At 39.0% G+C, this 23,168-nt stretch overlaps 1 protein-coding gene across 1 annotated transcript in view; it reads left to right on the top strand.

Annotated features, from left to right (window-relative positions):
- The window catches only part of mtap (methylthioadenosine phosphorylase), a 191,737-nt gene that overhangs the window by 984 nt on the left and 167,585 nt on the right, over positions 1-23,168 (top strand). The window lies entirely within an intron of this gene.

The raw sequence follows: 23,168 nt of genomic DNA, 5'->3' as shown, positions 1-23,168 counted from the left end.
TGCAAGTCATAATACAGTCCTGGCCAAAATATTAGCAATCCTGTACTTTCCCCAAAAACTGTAGAAATTAAAGATGCATTAGTATTCACTTGTTTATTTTTTTTGTTTGCTTTAGAACAGGGGTAGGCAACGTCGGTCCTGGAGTGCCACAGTATGTGCAGGTTTTTGTTCCAACCCAGTTCCTTAACGAGAACTCAATTATTGCTGATGAAGCACATATTGCTTAAGTGACATTTTGATGCTTCATTTTAGTGGTCTCGCTTGTTAAGGTTCTCCAACCTTAATTGCTTATTTCAATCTTAAACTGCTGCATTCAGTGTTTTAATTGCTCCTTATTAGCAATAAGATGTAAAAGACAAAGCAGCCAGCAGTTCTCCAGCTAGCTTTTTTCCAATTACATCTGTGTGTGTTCATCATGCACGGTTTGATTTAATAAAACACTTAATAGAAAAATGTGACAGACTGAAAATGATCTGTTTTAGGCTTCAAATCATTTGGATGATATCCTTGGAAAGGAAAAAAATCTACGATATAAAAGCCTTACATTGCACAGACTAACAAGCCATAAAATTAAATAAGGTCTGAGATTGGCAATGATTGGTTTCTAATTAAGCAATTGGGTTGAATGAAAACCTGTAGCCACTGCGGCTCACCAGGACCAACGTTGCCTACCCCTGTTTTACATCTTATTGTTAATAAGGAGCAATTAAAACACTGAATGCAGCAGTTTAAGATTGAAATAAGCAATTAAGGTTGGAGAACCTTAACAAGCGAGACCACTAAAATGAAGCATTAAAATGTCACTTAAGCAATATGTGCTTCATCAGCAATAATTGAGTTCTCATTTAGGAACTGGGTTGGAACAAAAACCTGCACATACTGTGGCACTCCAGGACCGACGTTGCCTACCCCTGCTTTAGAAGAGCGCAGACAAAAAAAAAATCATTCTACACTGACGATTCCAATAGGGAAGCATAAGAAACTCATTCATGGTAACTGGAAATGATTAATTTTAGTTATTGTTTCCAACATCTATCCATCTATTATCCAATATTATGAAGCCAAATATCAGCTTAAGGGTGCCTATAATTTAGCATAGCGTGAGTTTCTTGAGTTCGGTGAGAGATATCAGATTTGACTTTTTTCTTTGCTCTTTTATGTCATTGCAATGCATAGACATAAACATGTTAATGCCAAGCAATTTTCTGAAAGAAGTGAAGGTGTTCCAGCATTTTTGGCCATGACTACCAATTGTAAGATGAAAATTAGGTAAATGTCACTTATGTTCTGATTATTAAAAGTATAAATTTAAACAAGGATGTACTGATTTTTTTTTTTTTTTTTCAAAATCAATATATGCCATGTACTAGCATGTGTTTCATAACGTCTTTTATTGAAATCTCTTGTACTAATAACCCCTATTATTAATTGACTTCTATAAGTTTTTTTTTTTTTTTAATACAATCAAAAACCAAGTAACAGTGCTACGGCATTCATGTCAAAAATTTGTTGACATCATTTTTTTTTTTTCCCTTGTGTTTCTGGTTTTTGTTTCAGAGTTAGATTCCTGCTCTCTGCAAGGGTGTGTTGATAAAATAAAGGGGGGGGGGGGGGGGGAGAGAAATATTACAAATATTATATTTGAAAATAGATTTCCAAAAGTGGTCAATTATACTGAATTGAAAGCATAGGTGGATGTATCTAACTGATATACTATAATACTGTGTAAAACAGGAAAACAAATAGGCTTTTTTTGTGGAAGATAAATGAGACTTGGGGGTCACATAATCATTTGGGCCAATATAGTTATGCATAAATTGTCTTGGTATGCTTTCCACATTTTATTTTATTTATATGTATGTGATATATATAATATGGTGTGAGCTGTGGAACTGATCGCACCTCCAGAGAATACAGACGGCCCTGGGAAAACCCCTGAAAAACATTGACAGACTACCTTCACATTCCTCCTTACCTTTCTGGCGGCTCTGTCGCATAATATGCCTCTCGCGCGGTGCTCTGCCTACTTAAAAAGCCTGTACAGGCTTCTTTTAGTTTGTTAAATTGATTGTTTGCTTCTCCTTGTCTCTCTGACTTCTCCTGCTCCTGGCTCGTATTCCTCCGAAGAAGAACCCCATGCTTACTTTTAATTGACAAATGGAGGTGTCAACCCTTTCCTTTCAAGGAGCATGTTTGAATAAAATTCCAGTCTCTTCAACCTCCTCTGTTTTCTGTGACCCAAGCATGACTATGCATATATGTATATATGTATGTGTGTGTGTATATACAGTAATCCCTCCTCCATCGCGGGGGTTGCGTTCCAGAACCCCCCACAAAAGGTGAAAATCCACGAAGTAGAAACCATATGTTTATATGGTTATTTTTATATTGTCATGCTTGGGTCACAGATTTGCACAGAAACACAGGAGGTTGTAGAGAGACAGGAGCTTTATTCAAACACTGCAAACAAACATTTGTCTCTTTTTCAAAAGTTTAAACTGTGCTCCATGACAAGACAGAGATGACAGTTCCGTCTCACAATTAAAAGAATGCAAACATATCTTCCTCTTCAAAGGAGTGCGCGTCAGGAGCAGATGTCAGAGAGATAGAGAAAAGCAAACAAATCAATAGGGCTGTTTGGCTTTTAAGTACGCGAAGCACCGCGGCACAAAGCTGTTGAAGGCGGCAGCTCACACCCCCTCTGTCAGGAGCAGAGAGAGACAGAGAAAAACAAAGAAGCACAAATCAATACATGCCCTTCGAGCTTTTAAGTATGCGAAGCACCATGCAGCATGTCGCTTCAGGAAGCAGCTGCACAGAAGGTAGCAACGTGAAGATAATCTTTCAGCATTTTTAGACGAGCGTCCGTATCGTCTAGGTTTGTGAACAGCCCCCCTGCTCAATCCCCCTACGTCAGGATCAGAGAAAGTCAGCGCAAGTGAGAGAGGGAGAAAAGTAAGTTGGGTAGCTTCTCGGCCATCTGCCAATAGCGTCCCTTGTATGAAATCAACTGGGCAAACCAACTGAGGAAGCATGTACCAGAAATTAAAAGACCCATTGTCCGCAGAAATCCGCGAACCAGCAAAAAATCCGCGATTATATATTTAAATATGCTTACATATAAAATCCACGATGGAGTGAAGCCGCGAAAGGCGAAGCGCGATATAGCGAGGGATTACTGTATATAATATGAGAGCTCCGAGTCATCTCAGCAAAAAGTTATTTTCTTACTACTTTATCACACTTTCAGTATGTCCGGCAAACACTATTGGAATTACGTTCATCAACCAGTTCGGATTTTATAACAGTTTTTGATATCGCGGACACTGTACTGCCTGGAGTCTTTTGCTTACTCGCGCGACGCCGAAGGAAAACAGAGGGGGAAACACGCTGGAGTTCTGTGCCGAACCCGACAGAGAAACAACAAGCCTCCTCTGCCTAGCATCCTGCTCGCTAACGTTCCGTCTCTGGACAACAAATTAGATGAGCTGCGTGCTCAGATAAAGCACCAAAAAGACATTACGAACTGCTGCGTTTTGGCGTTCAGAGATGCGGTTGGAGCCCAGCGTACCCGACTGCGCAGTCACACCAGACAGGTTCACAGTTTATCAGGGAGACTGAACGAAGGACTCGGGCAAGTCAAGGGGAGGGGGTGTGTGCTTTATGGTTAACACTTCGTGGACTACGGATGTGTGTGTCTTAAAAACGCACTGCTCACTGGTTCTCAAGCTGCTGACCATTAAAGTTAGACCCTTTTACCTCCTGAAGGAGTTCAGTTCAGTTCTCCTTTCAGTTGTTTACATCCCCCCACAAGCTGATAACATCATACAGTTCATCCATAGCCGAAGCTTTATCAGTGGACTAGAGAACGCTAACTCAGAAGCAGCATTTATTGTGTTGGGAGACTTTTAACAGAGCAAACATGAAGAAAGTTCTCCCTAAATACTATCGGCACATCTCACCCCCACAAGAGGTGATCAAACACTGGATCATTGTTACACCTTATTTAAGGACTCCTACAAACCCCATCCCTCGACCAGCTTTTGGAAAAGCAGACCATTGCTCTATATTGCTGCTGCCCGCATATAAACAAAGACTTAAACAGGAGAAACCGGTTTACAGGGACATCTACAAATGGGACAATGAAGCTGAGGGGGTCTTACAGGACTGGTTTGAAACAACTGATTGGCAGATGTTTGAGGATGTAGCTGATGGCAACATCAGTGAATTCAGACTCTGTCACAGGATATATCAGCAAGTGCATTGATGATGATGTCACTAAAACCACCATTTGCATATATCTTAACCAGAAACCCTGGGTAAATAGGGAGATTCGGGCCAAGCTCAAGATGCGGACCTCTGCCTTTGGCTTGGGGGACTCTGATGCATACAAAGCAGCCAGATACGACCTCCGGAGGTCCATCAAGAAGGCCAAACAGGACTACGGGGACAAAGTGGAGTCAAGCTACCACAGCTCTGACACCAAGCGCCTGTGGAATGGACTCTGCTGCATCACTGACTATAAAAAGAAAAACAGTCGGTGTTCAGCCCACTGCATGTCTTGCAGATGAGCTCAACACTTTCTATGCTCATTTTGATGCAGCCAACAAAGAACAGGTGCTATATCCTCAAGGGGGCAGTGAGTCTGTCACTCTGATCCTTGAAATGTCTGACGTGAGACGGTCCTTCAAAAGGTCATTCCTTGCAAAGCTCCGGGACCAGATGGCATCCCAGGCCGTGCCCTCTGGGCGTGTGCTGACCAGCTAGCAGGTGTGTTCACCAATCTCTTCAATCTCTCCCTTAGGCAGTCAGTGGTCCCCACTTCCTTCAAGGCCTCCACCATTATTCCTGTCCCAAAGAAACCGGTGGTCTCCTGCCTGAATGACTATCGCCCGGTTGCACTAACATCGGTCATTATGAAGTGCTTTGAGCAACTGGTCAAAGGTTACATCTGCTCATCCCTCCCTGACACGCTGGATCCTCTCCAATTTGTTAACAGAGCTACAGAGAATGCCATTGCGCTAACCATAAACCCTGTCCTCACCCACCTGGAAAGAGGAAATACATATGCAAGAATGCTGTTCATAGATTACAGCTTGGCATTCAACACCATCATCCCCTCAAAACTCGTCTTGAAGCTTGACGACCTTGGGTTGGGGACGACCATCTGCAGATGGATTTTCTCTTTCCTCACAAACGGGCCCCTGGTGGTGAGAGTCGGCAAACGCACGTCCTCATCACTTATTTTAAACATAGGAGCGCCGCAGGGCTGTGTGCTTAGCCCCCTCTTGTATTACTTGTTCACCCACGACTGTGTTGCAAAACACAGCACAAACACCATCATCACGTTTGCAGACGACACAACCATCATAGGCCTTATCACTGACAACGATGAGACGGCCTACAGAGAGGAGGTGCTGGCATTCAGTAATTGGTGCCTGGATAACAACTTCTCTTAATGTCAACAAAACCAAGGAGATGATCATGGACTATCGGAAACAGCAAGGCAGAGAACACCAGGCCATCTACATCAGCGGCGTAGAAGTTGAAAGTGTTAACAGGTTCAAGTTGCTCGGAGTAAACATCACCGAGGATCTCTCGTGGACCCTTCACATAGACACTGTGGTTAAGAAAGCTTGCCAGCGGCTCTACTTCCTGAGGAGGCTGAGGAAGTTTGGCATGAATGTGGTCGAGAGTCTGCTGATGGGCCGCATTACCGTCTGGTATGGGAGCTGCTCTGCCAGCAGCCGGAAATCACTACAGAGAGTGGTGAAGGCAGCAGAGCACATCACGGGCAAGTGTCTCCCTGCCATTGAAGACATTTACCTCCATCGGTGCTTGCGTAAGACCAAGCAGCATCATAAAGGACCACATCCATCCATCACACCAGCTGTTTTCCTTGTTACCGTCTGGCAGATGATACAGGAGTCTGGCTGCTTGGACTACAAGACTTAAGAACAGTTTTTACCACCAGGTCATTCGACTCCTCAACAGCAACACCTAAACACTTACATACACTTACATTACACCTACATTGCATTACATCTACATTGCACTACTCACACACAGACTGTACCTGCACATACTCTGAATACTGACTGGAACATGCATCTGCACTTTATGGAATATGCATCTGTACTTATAAAACATTATCTGTGCAATAACTGTCATTTGTACTTGCTGCTCATTCAACTCGTATTGCTCTAACTTCTTTTAAAATGTACACATTTTATATGGCTTGTCTATTTTTAACTTTTTTTTTATTTTTTTTAGCTTTATTGGATCTAGGCCGAGTGACTTGCTTTTATCGTCATACACATTTCATTGTATGCTGACCCTGTGTTAACCTATATATGACAAATAAACCTGTAGATATATCTATCTTTAATACATAATTCGCCTGCCTCCTCACTCATGTCCGTCCGAAGTCGAATGCACAGTCGCCCAAAAAACCTTACGAGACCGACATCCAACCCCAACATCGCGGCAGGCGGCGGATTTATGGCCGCAAAAATTCAAAGAGAAAGGCGACTTCGATTAAAGCTCTAGAGGCCTGAAAGGCGATTTTGACTACAGCTCGATTCTGATTCAATTACGCATTCATTCAATACACCTATATCAGGTTTGTGGTGCTTATACTTTTCCATATTGTACTGGAACATTCATCATTCAATATTATACTAATAGGTCTGGAAAATTCATCAACTAACCGTGCAAGCCTGTACAATAATGAGTAAAGCGGACTACAATCATTACAAAACAACTTCTTTGTTGCTTATCATTTGTTCTTCATACACTGCTGACACAAACTCGTGACCGTTTCATCTTACGTTGTCGAAACGGGCTCTTTGTCTAGTGTGTGTGTTTGTGTGTGAGTATGAGAGTGTGAGTCTATATAAATAAAATACACACACTAGGGGGCTTCGCCCCCTGCTCGCCAACCCCTGTGTTTGGTTTTTCCGGATACACACTTTTAAGGTTTTGTGTGTGGTGTGGTTTTTTTTTTTTTTTTTTCCTTTGAATTCATTAGTTTCACTTTTATTTCAGAACTTCTGTAAAAACAATATTTGTAATCTTGCGAGTCCCAATATTCTGAATCTTTTTAATGAGGTCAGGATAGGTTTCTCTGTTTGGAATTTCAGCACAGACAATATGATCTACATCATCAGCAGTTGTTACTTTTTTACTTTGTATATAAAAAAAAGATTAAGAGTTCTGCATTGGACTCCTGTCTGTAAAGTCGTGCTATTTTCCTCTCACAGTTCCAAAAGTACATGGGGTTACCAAGGTGATACCCCAGCTTTTGTCTAGGTTTTTGTACAAGGGCTAGACAGAACGTTTTTGACTCCTGGGGTGAATGTAGCTTTTTAAATAAGCAGACAGATAAATATATATACATGAACAAAGTAACCAATAAATGCATGTGCGGTAAACTCCGTTTTTGAAATTCTCAAGATTCTTTTTGTCACATGCATAGTTATACAGGACAACACGCAGTGAAATGCATCCTGATCCGCTTATCAAAAACTGTGCAAAGTTAGAAGAATATCAATTAAATTAACAAAAAGTCATAGATTGAAAGATAACAGTATAGTGGAACATAATAAATAAGTAAAATTATGTGAGTAAAGTAAAATTAAGTGTTAAGGTGCAATAGTGTAGTAATTATTGTGCAAAACCAAAGTTAGACTGGTGCATAGTTAAATGAGGCAGTTTGTTTGCACTACTGCGATCTTCACTTTTTTTATATTTTCTAATTTTCCTACTTTCATATCCTTCATATAAATATTATTATATAATAAAAAGCATCTATCTTAGAAGTAGTATAAAAAAGAAGTTGGTTATCATGAACCCAGTAAGACTTGACAGATGTCACGCATACAGGAACTTAAAGTATTTAAAGATCAAGAAAATAGTGACATGAGACCTTTTATTTTGGGGAATGTAAGCTGTTACGTGAGGTTTCCAGAAGAGAGCCAGTCCAAGTGAATGTAAGGCAGTGAGCCAATCAGAGTAAGTATTAATTGAGCTTTAAGTAAATTCAGTTATCTATAAATATACGTAGCTCTTTGTCTTTACTTTGTGACAATTCCTTCTCAAGCTGCTGGGATGGAGTGTATTTGGTATAACGAAAATGTCACCGTTTTGATTATGAAATTGTTTGTATATGTGCAAAACAACTTTCCTTCAAACCTTCAAGTTTTAAGGAAAAACTTTCTTTTAATAATATAGAGGAGACAATTTTCATTTATGAATAAATTACTACTAATGAGTGTGTCTGAAAATGTTGTATTATAGGTGTAAAAATGCTGTTTTAGTTTTATAAGGTGACTAGGGGGATCTGCCCCTGCTCACTTTGCTCGCCGACCCCCGCGTTTAGTCCTGTGGAAATACAATTTAAAGTGTTGTGTGTTTGTTTTTTTTTTTTTTCTCTCTGTCTCATGGGAATTGTTACATATGCATTATGTTCACTTCTCATTTTAAAACTTCAGTAAAAACAATATTTGGAATGAACTTTTCAAGATCGCATTGAATTTTGATTCCTTGTTTGGTCATACAGTGTGATAATGCAACATATAACCTGCCATGAGTGAATATTGTTTCTTTGTCTCTTATAAATAAACCGACTTTTTCAAATGTTTGTCCTTGTGATTTGTTAATTGTCATTGCAAAAGCTATTCTCATGGGAAACTCTAAATGTTGTAATACAAATGGCATATCAAGAGCTCCTTTTTGCCCAAGCACTGTTTCGAGTTCATTTAATAAAAATAAGACTTTCTGATAAAACAATCTACTTACGGAAATGAGAATATCCAGAGCCGATGTAGCCGGTGGCTTTGTTCTCAAGAAGCTGCGGATTTCTGGCCAGTGTGAATTGCACGTCATGGTCGGCAAGATTTATTACTTACAAATAGTTCTGTATATTGCCATTGCATCATGATATAACTTTTGCAATGCTCTTGGACTACCTTGATATGATGATGGTAATATTACTGCAACTATTGATATTTGAATTTTGAACGTGATCAATGAGACCTTGTATATGTTTTGTTCTAAGGTTAGCTTGATTCGATTTAATAAAGGAGAGACGATTAGCTGTAACTTTTACGTACGCATTAATAATGTAATGTTGCGATAGATGTTGAGATGAGTTAAATACATGGGAACACATCGCTAGTTTTTACCCGAAATATTGTATGGGTGTTACTCGTTTTTCTGAATGTGTTTGTTTCATATGGTATGACCATCCTGTTTCGCCATCTGTGAAAAGCAAAGGAAAGAGTAAAGGGTCAGCATGTGGTGATGTATTTGACATAAATGACGAATCATGCTTTGCCTTTGGATATACACAAATATCTACTCTTAGATATCTCCGTCTTTCGAAATTATCACTGACAATTTGTCACATGTGGGTTTATTATAAACTAGCAAAATACCCGTGCTTCGCAGCGGGGAAGTAGTGTGTTAAAGAGGTTATGTAAACATATATATACATATCTACATATATATATAATGCGTTGTAACACGGGCTGTGATTGTTACATGGGAGGGAGACGACAAATCAGCTTCCCGCTTTCTAATCGGGCCTGTGATTGGTGCTTTGACTGATGCCTAGATCCCACAGTATGTCCCCTTAGGAGAGGCATTAGGCAAGTGTAATTGAATAGTGGTGCTGCAAGTTTAGCTTTACACCTGTTTTTAAGGCTTATTGACTGAAAGGGGCTTTCATGAAAAAAGTTAGGGCTTTGCTACAGGATACACCCTCCACAAGTTAAGGAAGTAAAAATAAAGGTATATATTTCTGTTTTATTTAAACCTTTTAAGTTTGTATGCGGGCGGCATGGTGGTGCAGTGAAAGGTGCCAGTTAGGAGACCCGGGTTCGCTTCCCTGCGTGGAGTTTGAATGTTCTCCCCGTGTCTGTCTGGGTTTCCTCAGAGTACTCCGGTTTCCTCCCACAGTCCAAAGACATGCAGGTTAGGTGCATTGGCGATTCTAAATTGTCCCTGGTGTGTGTGGGCTGGCACCTTGCCCGGGGTTTGTTTCCTGCCTTGTGCCCTGTGTTGGCAGGGATTGGCTCCTGTATTTAGGATATAGCAGGTTGGATAATGGATGGATGGACATTTGTATGCATAGCCCCATTTGCCGTTTTCGTTTTTTTTCTTTCTTCAGTAATATTTCAGCAAACCCGGAGCTTGTCAGTTCTAATCCTGGTACTGACACCACTGTGTGACCCTGAGGAAGTCACTTCACCTGCCTGTGCTGCAAAAAACAAAAGTAATGTAACAAATTGTACCTCAGATGTTGCAAGTTGCTGGCATAAAGGCATAAGTAAAATAGATAAATATGTATTATACACATAGGAACTATTCATTTATTTTCAGTTAAGTCATCTGCAGCAAACCTTTATAAATGAGGGTTTTTCCTTTCTAGATAGTGCAAACTGTTTCTTCTTCATTGAGGTTTTCTCTTGGAGAGCTTTTTTCATTTCATTGAAAATGAAAGCAGCAGCTGCCAAAATATGTAGCTTTCTTATTAATTTTTCAACATTGTGTAAAATAAATGTATAAAGTAACATAAAAGGTTTAAATACTGGTTATCCTTTTACACTAAAATATTACTAAAGAGATACAAAAAAAGTAAAATGCATATGTTGTTTTTCTTTAAGGAGATTAAATATTACTGAAAAAAGAAAAAAAAAAACTAAAACAGCCAAATGGGGCTATGCATACGAACTTAAAAGGTTTAAATAAAACAGAAATATATACCTTTATTTTTACTTCCTTAACTTGTGGAGGGTGTATCCTGTAGCAAAGCCCTAACTTTTTTCGTGAAAGCCCGTTTCAGTCAATAAGTCTTAAAAACAGGTGTAAAGATATTGACAATAAGCTACGCAAACCCACCAAGACATGGGATCGTTTAAATCAAGTATCATTACATCTTTCTTTCTTAAAGAGAAGTAAGGCAGTACTTATAAGCTTAGTAATGTTATACATTTCAAATGCTAGTTTGATAAACTCTTATCACTTCAAACAACTGAACTATCCAGAACATTTCAGGCATACATCCAGCATTCAAACTATGTATAAAAAGCATAACTGTTAAAGGAATTCAGCATTTCTTAATTGAAAATGTTCCTTTAATCCTCAACATGTCTCAATGAGTCGTTCTGGTTGTTTTACTTGACGTTTTTGATCTTCTGGTTAATTGTGTTTGCAGTTGAGATGTTCTTTCCTGATTTATACTTGTTTTGTCGTTAATATTTGTTTCGCTGGTGTTAGTGTTCTGATTAGAGGTTATTGGTCCTTTTGATGTCTCGACGGTTTCTTCTTAGAACAGCTCCTATTACGCAATTCTGTCACATACTGGTCTATTGTTTCGCTGCTTTTCTGGAAACGTAAAAAACTTGTGCCACTCAAACGTCACATTGCGCTTTGGGTTGCAACATGCTTCGAATTTTTCAACTATTTTGTTCAATTTCATATTTGTCTCCATCTTCTTCAAACTGAAAATTGTTATATACCTCTAGCTCCTCTTCGCCAATTGCACGTAGAAGCATAGACGCTTTCATTTTTTCACTTTTCCTATCTGCTTCAATCGCAACAAGATACAACTCGAATCTCTGTTTAAATCTTTTCCAATTTTCAGCTACATTTCCCTTTAACTGGAGATTTGGTGGGGGCTGTAATCCTTCCATATTTTTTTTTTTTCTCTTTTGCTAGAACGTCTTAGCGCTTTCTGACCACGTTTTCGGGTTACTCACAGACACGAGACTCGTTCAAAAGCTGAACCTCTTCTTCACATTCTTCTTCCAATCCGCCACTTCTGACACCATGTAGTGATCTTGTTAGGTTCGTAGTTTAATCAATACACAGGATTAAAAGATATAATAGACAGACTTTAGAGACATTTACTGTACATGTTACTACTCGTTCTTTAGTTCACGCCCATTCTCCTACTTGCATCGGCATTCACAGGCATTACTAATCATTCTGTAAGTATCCCTTAATAGACCTTACTAATCAACTATCATTACAAAATCCAACGTGGTTTGTGCCCTTCAGAATGAAAACAGTTTGCATTTACTTTTTTAATAAAAGGTGAGCTTTTAAGCCTGAGAAATCACCCCGTAAATGCACACGTTTAATTGCACATGTGTTAATATGTAGGCTTGCACAGTATTAAACCCACCGAGACATGGAACCGTTTAAATCAAGGCGCTGCACTACCTTCTTCCAGATCGGCCCCAAGGCGTTTCACGTGATTACGTAGGAGGCGTGATGACGCGATACGCGACTCCGCCTCCTCCATTACAGTATATGGACAAAAAAGAGGTTCCAGTTATGACCGTTACGCTTTGAATTTCGAAATGAAACCTGCCTAACTTTTGTAAGTAAGATGTAAGGAATGAGCCTGCCAAATTTCAGCCTTCCACCTACACGGGAAGTTGGAGAATTAGTGATGAGTGAGTGAGTGAGGGCTTTGCCTTTTATTAGTATAGATGTGACTGTGGTCTTTCGGATTCATATAGCAATCCAAGAAAATTTCTTTGTTTTACTGATAAATTTTGTGTAAAGTGCGATACTTTTGGATGGATGGATTTGTATCCATTATTGTCTGTATAATTTCTATTACTTTCGATCGTTTAACTCTTTCGATTCTATGTTGCATCGCTTCTCATGATAAAGATACACCTGAGCAAATTGTGTTTTTTTTCAAAATTAAACATGTCGTACCTGTAATTGTTGTGAGAACAGTTTCTCATAGCGTATGGTCCATTACTGTGCAAATCAACATTTTGTGCATTGAATGATGCTAACATGAAAAGATTATTGTAGACGCGTATATTTTGCCTGTAGTGTTTGTGGATTTCACTTTCACCAAACAGCAAATCTTTGAATTCTTGCGGAAATGCCTCATCTTTGGAAAGCAGCAGTACTTGTCCCTGATGGCAACACGAATTAGATCTTAAACGTTAAAGCCTTACAATATCTCCATACTTCAGACAGATCACCTCTGTCAATATATTAAATCTCTTTTTGCTGTTTTCTGTTATTTCACTGAGGAGTAATTTCCAATTGTTTGTACAAATGCGATCTATAGTCTTTTGTTTGACACTTTCGAATTTTAGTACTGTCATATCGTGTCAAGGGTTTCATTTTTTTTTTAGCCTTTCGAATTACACTGCTTTCATAATCTGTAACCAGCTCTGCATGTGTATGGTGCCAATGTTTTTGAACATCTTTATGAAGTTCTACTGTGTCTTTTACTGTCTTTTATTTCTGACCCCATTTGGACCTGCAAGGTTTTCAATTCCACTTGTTCCGGACAGATTATTACTTTCCTTGCCTAGGTCACTGTCTCACGGGAACATGCTTCCAATGGATGTCAATATGACATGACTTGGATGTGACTTGACTGTGTCACGGGAAGTGAAAGTGTCTCTGCCTCTGAAGTGTCTCTCTTCAGAAGATCACGTCTCGTCGGAAGATTTTCTTTTATAATAGAGAGAGATGTTTGAGGAAAATCCTGCACATGATTAAATGTTAAATGTATGCTCCGTGTGTCTGAAATGTGTGTTGAGAATAGATCATATTGTGTATGTGTGTTATAGGTGATTAATAAAATAAGTTCCAAAATGTGAAGCATGTTTTGTGTGCATTTGATATGGATATTGTTTTAAATAGTTTGATTGTGGGTCGTTAGGTAACTTAAGAACTGTGTGGAGTAGTATGGTGTCACTGTGGTTTGCGTCATTAGAAGCTGTTGCATGTTTGCTCATACTCACTTTACTGATTAGAAAAAACAGTGTAAAGATAAAGTGGTTAACTCGTTTTTCTTTAGTTTGTTTTCTTATTATATATTTTAATTTCATTGAATTTTTTTAAATATCAAATAACACTCCATACACAACTCGAGTTTTACAAAAAGAAGAAAAGGTTTGAAAAAAAAAAGGTTCGAAACAAATCAACCCCCACCCTTGAGAAAGACCGCTAGGCCAGCAGTGTAAAACTTTGCTAGTAAAAACAAATGAATAGATAAATAATAAATGGAGTAAAAGAGGGGAGAGAACCTGCTTCCTCAATTTAAATGCTTATTCTAAAATGTTATTGAATCAAATGCCATCGGAGTCCTCGAGACTGAGCAATATTTTTTCCGGTATAGAGGTGAGGAAAATTGGACAAGTTCTGTTTAACAAAGTTTTGAATTTGAAGGTAGTGAAAGAAATGTTTCTGGTCAGTTAAATTTAGAGTGTAATTGTTTGTAGGATGCAAAAACATTGTCTATGTACTCCTATTTGATTTTAATCCCAGATGTTTTCCTGGTATTAAAAACTGCATACGTTTGAGAGGGTGGGAACAGGTGGTTCTTGTGCAGAGGTGCCACAGATAACAGCTTATCTATCTTAAAATACTTCCTACTTTTGTTCCATATTCTGATTTGAGCGAAGCACAATTGGGTTGTTAGTATATTGGCGATGGCTTGTATTTATAGGGGTACAAAGCAAGGAATAATAAAGGCATATTGCAGGATTTTATTTCTATTGCGGACCAAGCCTATGTCTGTTTGTCTATTTCTGTCCATGACTAGGTTTTTATAGTTTGTATTTTTGCTGCCCAGTAATACAATTGAAAGTTAGGTAGAGCCATGCCACCTTCCGCCTTGGGTCTTTGTAGCGTCACCCTTTGGATACGTGGATGTTTTGAATTCCAAATAATATGAGGTTATGGTTTAATTTCTTAAAAAAAGATTTATTGATGTATATTGGAATGTTTTGAAATAAAGAGAAGCTTCGGAAGAATTAATCTTCACAGTTAAAGTGAGATGAAGGATTGACCATCTATGCAAGTCTTTCTTAATTTTTTCCATACAGATGGCAATATTTTGTTCATAAAGAGCTTTATATTTACTTGTGATGTTTACCCCTAGGGTGTTTAAACTGATCTGCGATGATAAAAGGGAAGGTTTAGGTTAGGTTTAGGTTTACTTGAGAATTCACTGGGAAGGGTACACTTTTATTCAAATTGATTCTGAGACCAGAAATCATTTGAAGTTCTGTTAATGCTGTTAGGACTGCAGGCACATTATTTTGTGGATCTGATATATACAGTACCATATTGTCTGCACATAGAGAAACTTTCTGTTCTAGTTCTCAATATCATTTCGACAGTGAATTGCGAGTGGCTCAATGGCGATTACAAAAAAGCAGTGGTGACAAGGGGCATCCTTGTCTGGTAACACACTGTAGTTTTAAAGTAGTCTGAATTGATGATGTTAATACAAACTGAAGCTTCTGGATTGGTATATAGTAATTTGATCCATGCACAAATGTTCGGGCCAAACCCAAATTTCTCCAATGTGGAGAAAAGGTAGTTCCATTCAACCATGTCAAATGCTTTTTTCTGCATCCGGTGATAATATCTCCAGGGTGTTTGACCTTTGTTGGTGAATATATTACAATAAACGGGCGTTGAAGATTAGAAGCTAAATGTCTGCCTTTCATCAATCCAGTTTGGCCTTGAGATATTGCCAAAAGCAGCACTTTCTCTATCCTTCTAGCTAGTACTTTGGAGAGTATCTTAACATCGTTATTGAGAAGTGAGATCTGTACAATGCACATTTTAAGTCCTTAATTTGTTTAGGAAAGACAGTAATTAAATGATTGGTGAAAAGTTTGAGGTTGGAGTTGGTCTCGTCCGTTGCGAGAGATGAACGTCTGAAGTGGAGCTCCGTTAGCAGCGGTGTTTTTTATTTATTTATTTTTTTAAAAAAATTTTTTATATCATTTCCTTATTATCCTGAGATATCCTGTATTTATCGAACCAGAGGGTTCTGCTATACCATATATAAACATGGTCGGTAAGAAAGGGGCTCAGAAAGAAATGGAAAAGAAAACTAAAGCTACACCCAAGCCCAGACCGTCAAGCTCAAGGTATGGCCTTTCAGAGACTGACCTGAAACAGATGGGTGAAAACCCAGACTCCTCGGGACCACGGTCCGCAGCATCGTGTCCAGTTCAGAGCGAAATGGGGAGTGAATGTGCGAGTGACACGGGTCACGATAGCTCGCCGATTGGCGAAGATCATTTGAAACTGGAAAAGGCCTTGCAGTCTGCGCTTTCACCTACTCCACGCAAGCCTGCTGCTTCACCTACGATGCTTGCAAGCAGAAAAGATCTGTCCGAACTGAAGGTGATAATCTCTGAGCTCAAGCAAGAGATAATGATATAAAGAAATGCGAAAAGGCAAGTGAGAAGCTGCGATGGGAGCTGCAAGAGCTGCGGCAGAATAACAAAGACACGGAGAAACACGCATATATCTGCTTTGAGGCGGCCTTTAATGGTATGCTGGATAAAATTGAGGAGCACATTCAGGAAAGTGCGTCTAAACTGAACACACTTGCCAAACAGCTGGAGGATGTTAAGCAGGCATTCACGACTCAAATTGAAATAGCCGAAAATGTAGCATCCACTGCTGATGGAAAGCAACAGCTGCCAGTTAAGAATGCAAAAAACTCCAGTGACAGACTTGCTGCTCTGGAAGATGGAAGCAGAAGGAATAATATTAGAATTGTGAAAGTCCAAACACAGTGAAATTCGCAGCTGAACTATTCTCTAAAATAATTGGAGAGGACTTTGATCCGCGTATGCGATAAGCTGATTTAAATACCTTTTAAACCTAGGTTTTATTATACGCTTCGAGAGATTATTATGTAAGCTTAATGTGATGGCACTCCTCAGGCGCAAGCATTACATTTGAAAATAACCACATTCGTTTTTTTCCCTGATTTCTCTCCCGCAACAGCTGCTAAACATGCAGCCTTCTACAACATTAAACCGCGGCTACGGCAAGCCGATATCCAATACAGCCTCTTGTACCCTGCCAAACTGAAAGTGGATGTGCAAGGCCAATACTACGTCTATTCCAGCAAGGAGGAAGCAGAAAAGGAACTAAGGAAGCAGATCCTGACACTATTCTGAAACACAATAGTGAGTTGCATCCTGTCATGGCATGGCAAGGAGATATCACCTGCTGTCTGATCCACTTGTAATGACACCGGTATTATTATACATCCTTTTCATTACTCGGACACTTTTGTTTGTTTTAATTAGTTATAGACATGTATGTGGAAGAAATTAACTTTTTTTTTTTTTTTTCTTCTTCTTACTACCCTAAAGGAGACTGTTTAACATCATACCCTTGGTTTATTGTTGTTATAGCATTAAGACTTACTATGCTTATCCTGGACCACTTTCTAACACCATCCCCTGGGTTTGTTATTTTATTACTTTAGATTGCTGAAGATATTATATATTTTATGATTATAGTTTAATGATTATATATAATCATAGTTTGTTAATGATTATATTTTAGGCATATAGTATTTAGACTATATTGGCAATAGATATCTCTACTTTTTAATCCTAAAACACCGCTGCGTGGGGGCTTGTTTTTGCTTTGAACGTGCTCTGTCTCTAGGTATGTCAGAGGACTGAGACTTTGAAGTCGGCTCCAGACTCACGTTAGGAGGCGATAAGGGGGGAAGAGAAAGAGAGCAGGCTATATCGTAGATGGTGTCTTAACCCGCTTCTATTAGCAGGCGAGAACTGTACAGAATTTATATCCAAACAAATTAGTTTCTTCCTAGAGACAAATACATCCTCGGAGGTTTCTGCAGGAATACTCTGGGAAACTCTAAAGGCCTTCTTAAGAGGACAGATTATTTCATATCTTTCCCACAGGAATAAATTAGAAACCAAGAAAGTATCAGAACTAAAAAGCAAAATTACTAGAATAGATGAACATGCCAGGCTTCCAAGCGAGGCTCTGCATAGGAAAAGGCAGGCTCTGCATTCAGAACTCAACCTCTTGACAACTAAAGAAACTGAACAACTAATTTATAAATCCAGACATCATTACTATGAACACGGAGAGAAAGCTAATAAGCTTTTAGCTCAACAAATCCACAAGCAAGAAGTTCGCAATGCAATCCCAGTAATCACCAATGGAGACGAAATCATTGACCATAAAAATTATAATGCACACATTTAGAGACTACTATAAATCCTTATATTCTACTGAGTTTAAAGAAGACCACACACAATCTAATGCATTTCTGGATACATTAGGTACCACAAATAGATACTTTTATTGCGGAGGAACTGGATAAACCTCTGGCGCTATCACAATTACTAGATGCTATAAAGTCACTTCAAGGCGGGAAAGCAGCAGGCCCTGATGGCTACCCTGCAGAATTTTATTAGAAATTCTCCGCTCAGCTAGCTGTCCTCCTATTAGCAACATTTCCAGAAGCTAGAGACAATCAAATTCTACCTCACTTTTTGCCAAGCATTAATCATCGTCTTTCCAAAAAAAAAAAAAAAAGTCTTATTACAATGTGCATCATACAGACCAATTTCACTTCTGAATAATGTTAAGATACTCTCAAATCATAGCTAGAAGGATGGAGAAAGTGCTGCCTTCGGTAATATCACAAGATCAAACTGGATTTATCAAGGGTCGACACTTATCCTCCAACCTTCAACGCCTGTTTAATGTAATATACTCACCAGCAAAGTGAAACACCCCAGAAATATCATCATCATTGAATGCAGAAAAAGCATTTGACATGACTGAATGGAAATACCTTTTCACTACATTAGAGAAATTTGGGTTTGGCCTGAACATTTGTGCATGGATCAAACTACTGTATACCAATCCAGAAGCTTCAGTTTGTATTAACAACATTTGTTCAGACTACTTTAAACTAGAACATGGTACCAGACAAGGATGCCCCTTGTCACCACTGCTATTTGCAATTGCCATTGAACCACTGGCGGTCCACTGTCGAAATGCTGATCAGATAAATGGGATTATCAGAGAAGGACTGGAACAGAAAATTTCTCTATATGCAGATGATGTGGTACTATATACAGAGGGGCAAAAAAGTATTTAGTCAGCCACCAATTGTGCAAGTTCTCCCACTTAAAAAGATGAGAGGCCTGTAATTTTCATCATAGGTATACCTCAACTATGAGAGACAAAATGAGAAAAAAAAAATCCAGAAAATTAGTCTGATTTTTGAAGAATTTATTTGCAAATTATGGTGGAAAATAAGTATTTGGTCACCTACAAACAAGCAAGATTTCTGGCTCTCACAGACCTGTAACTTCTTCTGTAAGAGGCTCCTCTGTCCTCCACTCGTTACCTGTATTAATGGCACCTGTTTGAACTCGTTATCAATATAAGACACCTGTCCACAACCTCAAACAGTCACACTCCAAACTCCACTATGGCCAAGACTAAAGAGCTGTCAAAGGACACCAGAAACAAAATTGTAGACCTGCCCCAGGCTGGGAAGACTGAATCTGCAATAGGTAAGCAGCTTGGTATGAAGAAATCAACTGTGGGAGCAATTATTAGAAAATGGAAGACATACAAGACCACCGATCATCTCCCTCGATCTGGGGCTCCACGCAAGATCTCACCCCGTTGGGGTCAAAATGATCACAAGAACGGTGAGCAAAAATCCCAGAACCACACGGGGGGACCTAGTGAATGACCTGCAGAGAGCTGGGACCAAAGTAACAAAGGCTACCATCAGTAACGCACTACGCCGCCAGGGACTCAAATCCTGCAGTGCCAGACGTGTCCCCCTGCTTAAGCCAGTACATGTGCAGGCCCGTCTGAAGTTTGCTAGAGAGCATTTGGATGATCCAGAAGAGGATTGGGAGAATTCATCTGACCATATGACAACCAAAATAGAACTTTTTGGTAAAAACTCTACTCGCCGTGTTTGGAGGACAAAGAATGCTGAGTTGCATCCAAAGAACACCATACCTACTGTAAAGCATGGGGGTGGAAGCATCATGCTTTGGGGCTGTTTTTCTGCAAAGGGACCAGGACGACTGATCCGTGTAAAGGAAAGAATGAATGGGGCCATGTATCGTCAGATTTTGAGTGAAAACGTCCTTTCATCAGCAAGGGCATTGAAGATGAAACGTGGCTGGGTCTTTCAGCATGACAATGATCTCAAACACACCGCCCAGGTAACGAAGGAGTGGCTTTGTAAGAAGCATTTCAAGGTCCTGGAGTGGCCTAGCCAGTCTCCAGATCTCAACCCCATAGAAAATCTTTGGAGGGAGTTGAAAGTCCGTGTTGCCCAGCGACAGTCCCAAAACATCACTGCTCTAGAGGAGATCTGCATGGAGGAATGGGCCAAAATACCAGCAGCAGTGTGTGAAAACCTTGTGAAGACTTACAGAAAATGTTTGACCTCTGTCATTGCCAACAAAGGGTATATAACAAAGTATTGAGATTAACTTTTGTTATTGAACAAATACTTTTTTTCCACCATAATTTGCAAATAAATTCTTCAAAAATCAGACAATGTGATTTTTCTGGATTTTTTTTTTTCTCATTTTGTGTCTCATAGTTGAGGTATACCTATGATGAAAATTACAGGCCTCTCTCATATTTTTAAGTGGGAGAACTTGCACAATTGGTGGCTGAATAAATACTTTTTTTCCCCCCCACTGTAAATCAGATCCACAAAATTCTGTGCCTGCAGTCTTAACAGCACTTACAGAATTTCAAAAAATCTCTGGTCTCAGAATTAATCTGAACAAAGGGTACTCTTTCCAGTGAATTCTCAAGCATACAATATCATATTGGACATCTTTCCTTTTATTATTGCAGATCAGTTTAAATACCTAGGGGTAAACATCACAAGTAAACACAAAGTCCTTTCTTTTATCAACAGTTTTGCCGTCTGTATGGAAAAAAAATTAAGCAAGACTTGCATAGATGGTCAACCCTTCATCTCGCTGGAAGAATTAACGTTAAGATGAATATTCTTCCTAAGCTTAAAAAAAAAAACATTCCAATGTACATCAATAAGTCATTTTTTTAAGCAATTAGATTCAACAATAACCTCATTTATTTGGAACTCAAAACATCCACGTATCCAAAGAGCGACCCTACAAAGACCTAAGACAGAAGGTGGCATGGCTCTACCTAACTTTCAGTTTTATTACTGGGCAGCAAACACACAAGCTATAAAATCCTGGACACAAATAGATGAACATACAGAGGTCTGGTCTGCTATAGAAGTAAAATCCTGCAGTACTTCTTTATATTCCCTGCTTTGTGCCCCAATAAATGCAAGGTATCAGCAATATAGTAATAACCCAATTGTGCTTCACTCACTCAGAATATGTAACCAATGTAGAAAGCATTTTAAGATGGAGAAGCTTTTATCTGTGGCACCTCTGCATGAGAACCACCTCTTTCAACTCTCGCAAACATATGCAGTTTTTAGTATCTGGAAAAAAATTTGAGATTAAATTGGTCAGAGATCTTTATATAGACAACACCTTTGCATCCTACGAACATTTACATTCCAAATGTAATTTTCCAGCTACACATTTCTTTCACTATCTTCAAATTAGGAACTTTGTTAAACAGAACCTGCCCGATTTTTCTCATCTTGCACCCTCGTCCAGTCTGGAAAAGATATTGCTCAATTTCAAGGACTTAGACACCATCTCTGCAATATATAAAATTATTTTACAGTCCCTCCCTTTCAAAGATCAGAGAGGACAATGGGACAAAGATCTCCTAATCAATATATCAGAAAGGGAGTGGAAAGTAGCAATGCAGAGAATTCACTCGAGCTCCATATGCGCAAAGCATGCAATTATTCAACTCAAAATTATATATCGAGCACATCTGTCTCGCCAAAAACTGTCCAAAATGTTTCCATGGCAAGATCCAACCTGTAAACGCTGCAATCAAGTCTCAGCCTCACTGGGTCACATGTTTTGAGCCTGCGCCAAATTGACATCATTTTGGACCAAAATTTTTAAGTGCCTCTCAGACAGCTTTGGTGTTGCAATCCCTGCTAACCTATTAACAGCTGTGTTTGGTGTTCTTCCAAATGGATTTAAATTGGAGAAGGACAAACAGTGATTGCGTTCCAAAAGTGTAGTGAATGCAGACGTATTTTGCTAAACTGGAAAAATCCTAACTCTTCTTTTAAGTCGGTTGGGTAACCAATGTTTTATACTATTTGAAATTGGGGAAAAAATCAAATATTCAGTTAGAGAATCTGTACGGAATTTTTTTTAAAACCTTGCAGGATATAATCAATAAAATTTTAGAATAAGCTCTTAAAGCACCGAGGAAGCAAGTATCTCCACATTTCTTTTTCCTCTCCATTCATCTGTACTGGCCTATTAAACTCATCAATTTAGGTATGTTTACAAGCCTTACGTTTTACCCCATTGGCCATGCGCTTTCTGTAAGAAAGACGGTGATTTAATTCTTGACGAAAAGTTTGAGGTAGAATTTGATTGTCTCTAGCTTCTGTAAATGTTGCTAACAGAAGGGGAGGTAGCAGAGTTGAGAATTTCTTATAAAATTCGGCAGGGTAGAGATCAGGGCTTGCTGCTTTCCCAGTCTGCAGTGAGTTTATAGCATCTAGTAATTCTGATAGTGCCAGAGGTTTATACAATTCCTCTGTCCTAAGAGTATCTATCTATTTATGGTATCTGTAATGCGTCCAAATATGCCTTAGATTGTATCTTGTCTTTAATCTCGGTAGAGAATAAAGATTTATAGTAGTCTCTAAATGTGTGTCATATATTTTTATGGTCCATATTTTTGTCCCCATTTGTGCTGTTTATTGCTGGGATTGCATTGTGAACTCCTTGTTTGTGGATTTGTTGAGCTAAGATCTTATTAGCTTTCTCTCCATGTTCATAATAATGTCTTGATTTAAGTATGAGTTCAGTTTCTTTAGTTAAGAGGATGAGCTCTGAATGCAGAGCCTGCCTTCTCCTATGAAGCGTCTCACTTGGACACCTAACATGTTCTTGATCTATTCTAGTAATTTTGTTGATTAGCTCTGATACCTTCTTGGTTTCCAATTTATTTTTGTGGGAAAGATGTGAGATAATCTGTCCTCTTAAGAAGGCCTTCAGGGTTTCCCGAGTGTTCCTGCAGAAACCTCTGAGAGTGTATTGGTCTTTTTTTATAATTGATTTGCTTAGATAAAAATTCTGTACAGTTCTTGTCTGCTTAAAAGTGGATTTAGACGCCACCTGCGAGATGAGTGTGTGGGGCATGGTCAGAAATAACTAGTGTCGTACTTGCAAGATTTAATCATA

The sequence above is a fragment of the Erpetoichthys calabaricus genome, chromosome 7 (genome assembly GCF_900747795.2).
Source record: "Erpetoichthys calabaricus chromosome 7, fErpCal1.3, whole genome shotgun sequence".
Taxonomy (NCBI): domain Eukaryota; kingdom Metazoa; phylum Chordata; class Cladistia; order Polypteriformes; family Polypteridae; genus Erpetoichthys; species Erpetoichthys calabaricus.
This window is presented reverse-complemented; position numbering and strand designations above follow the sequence as displayed.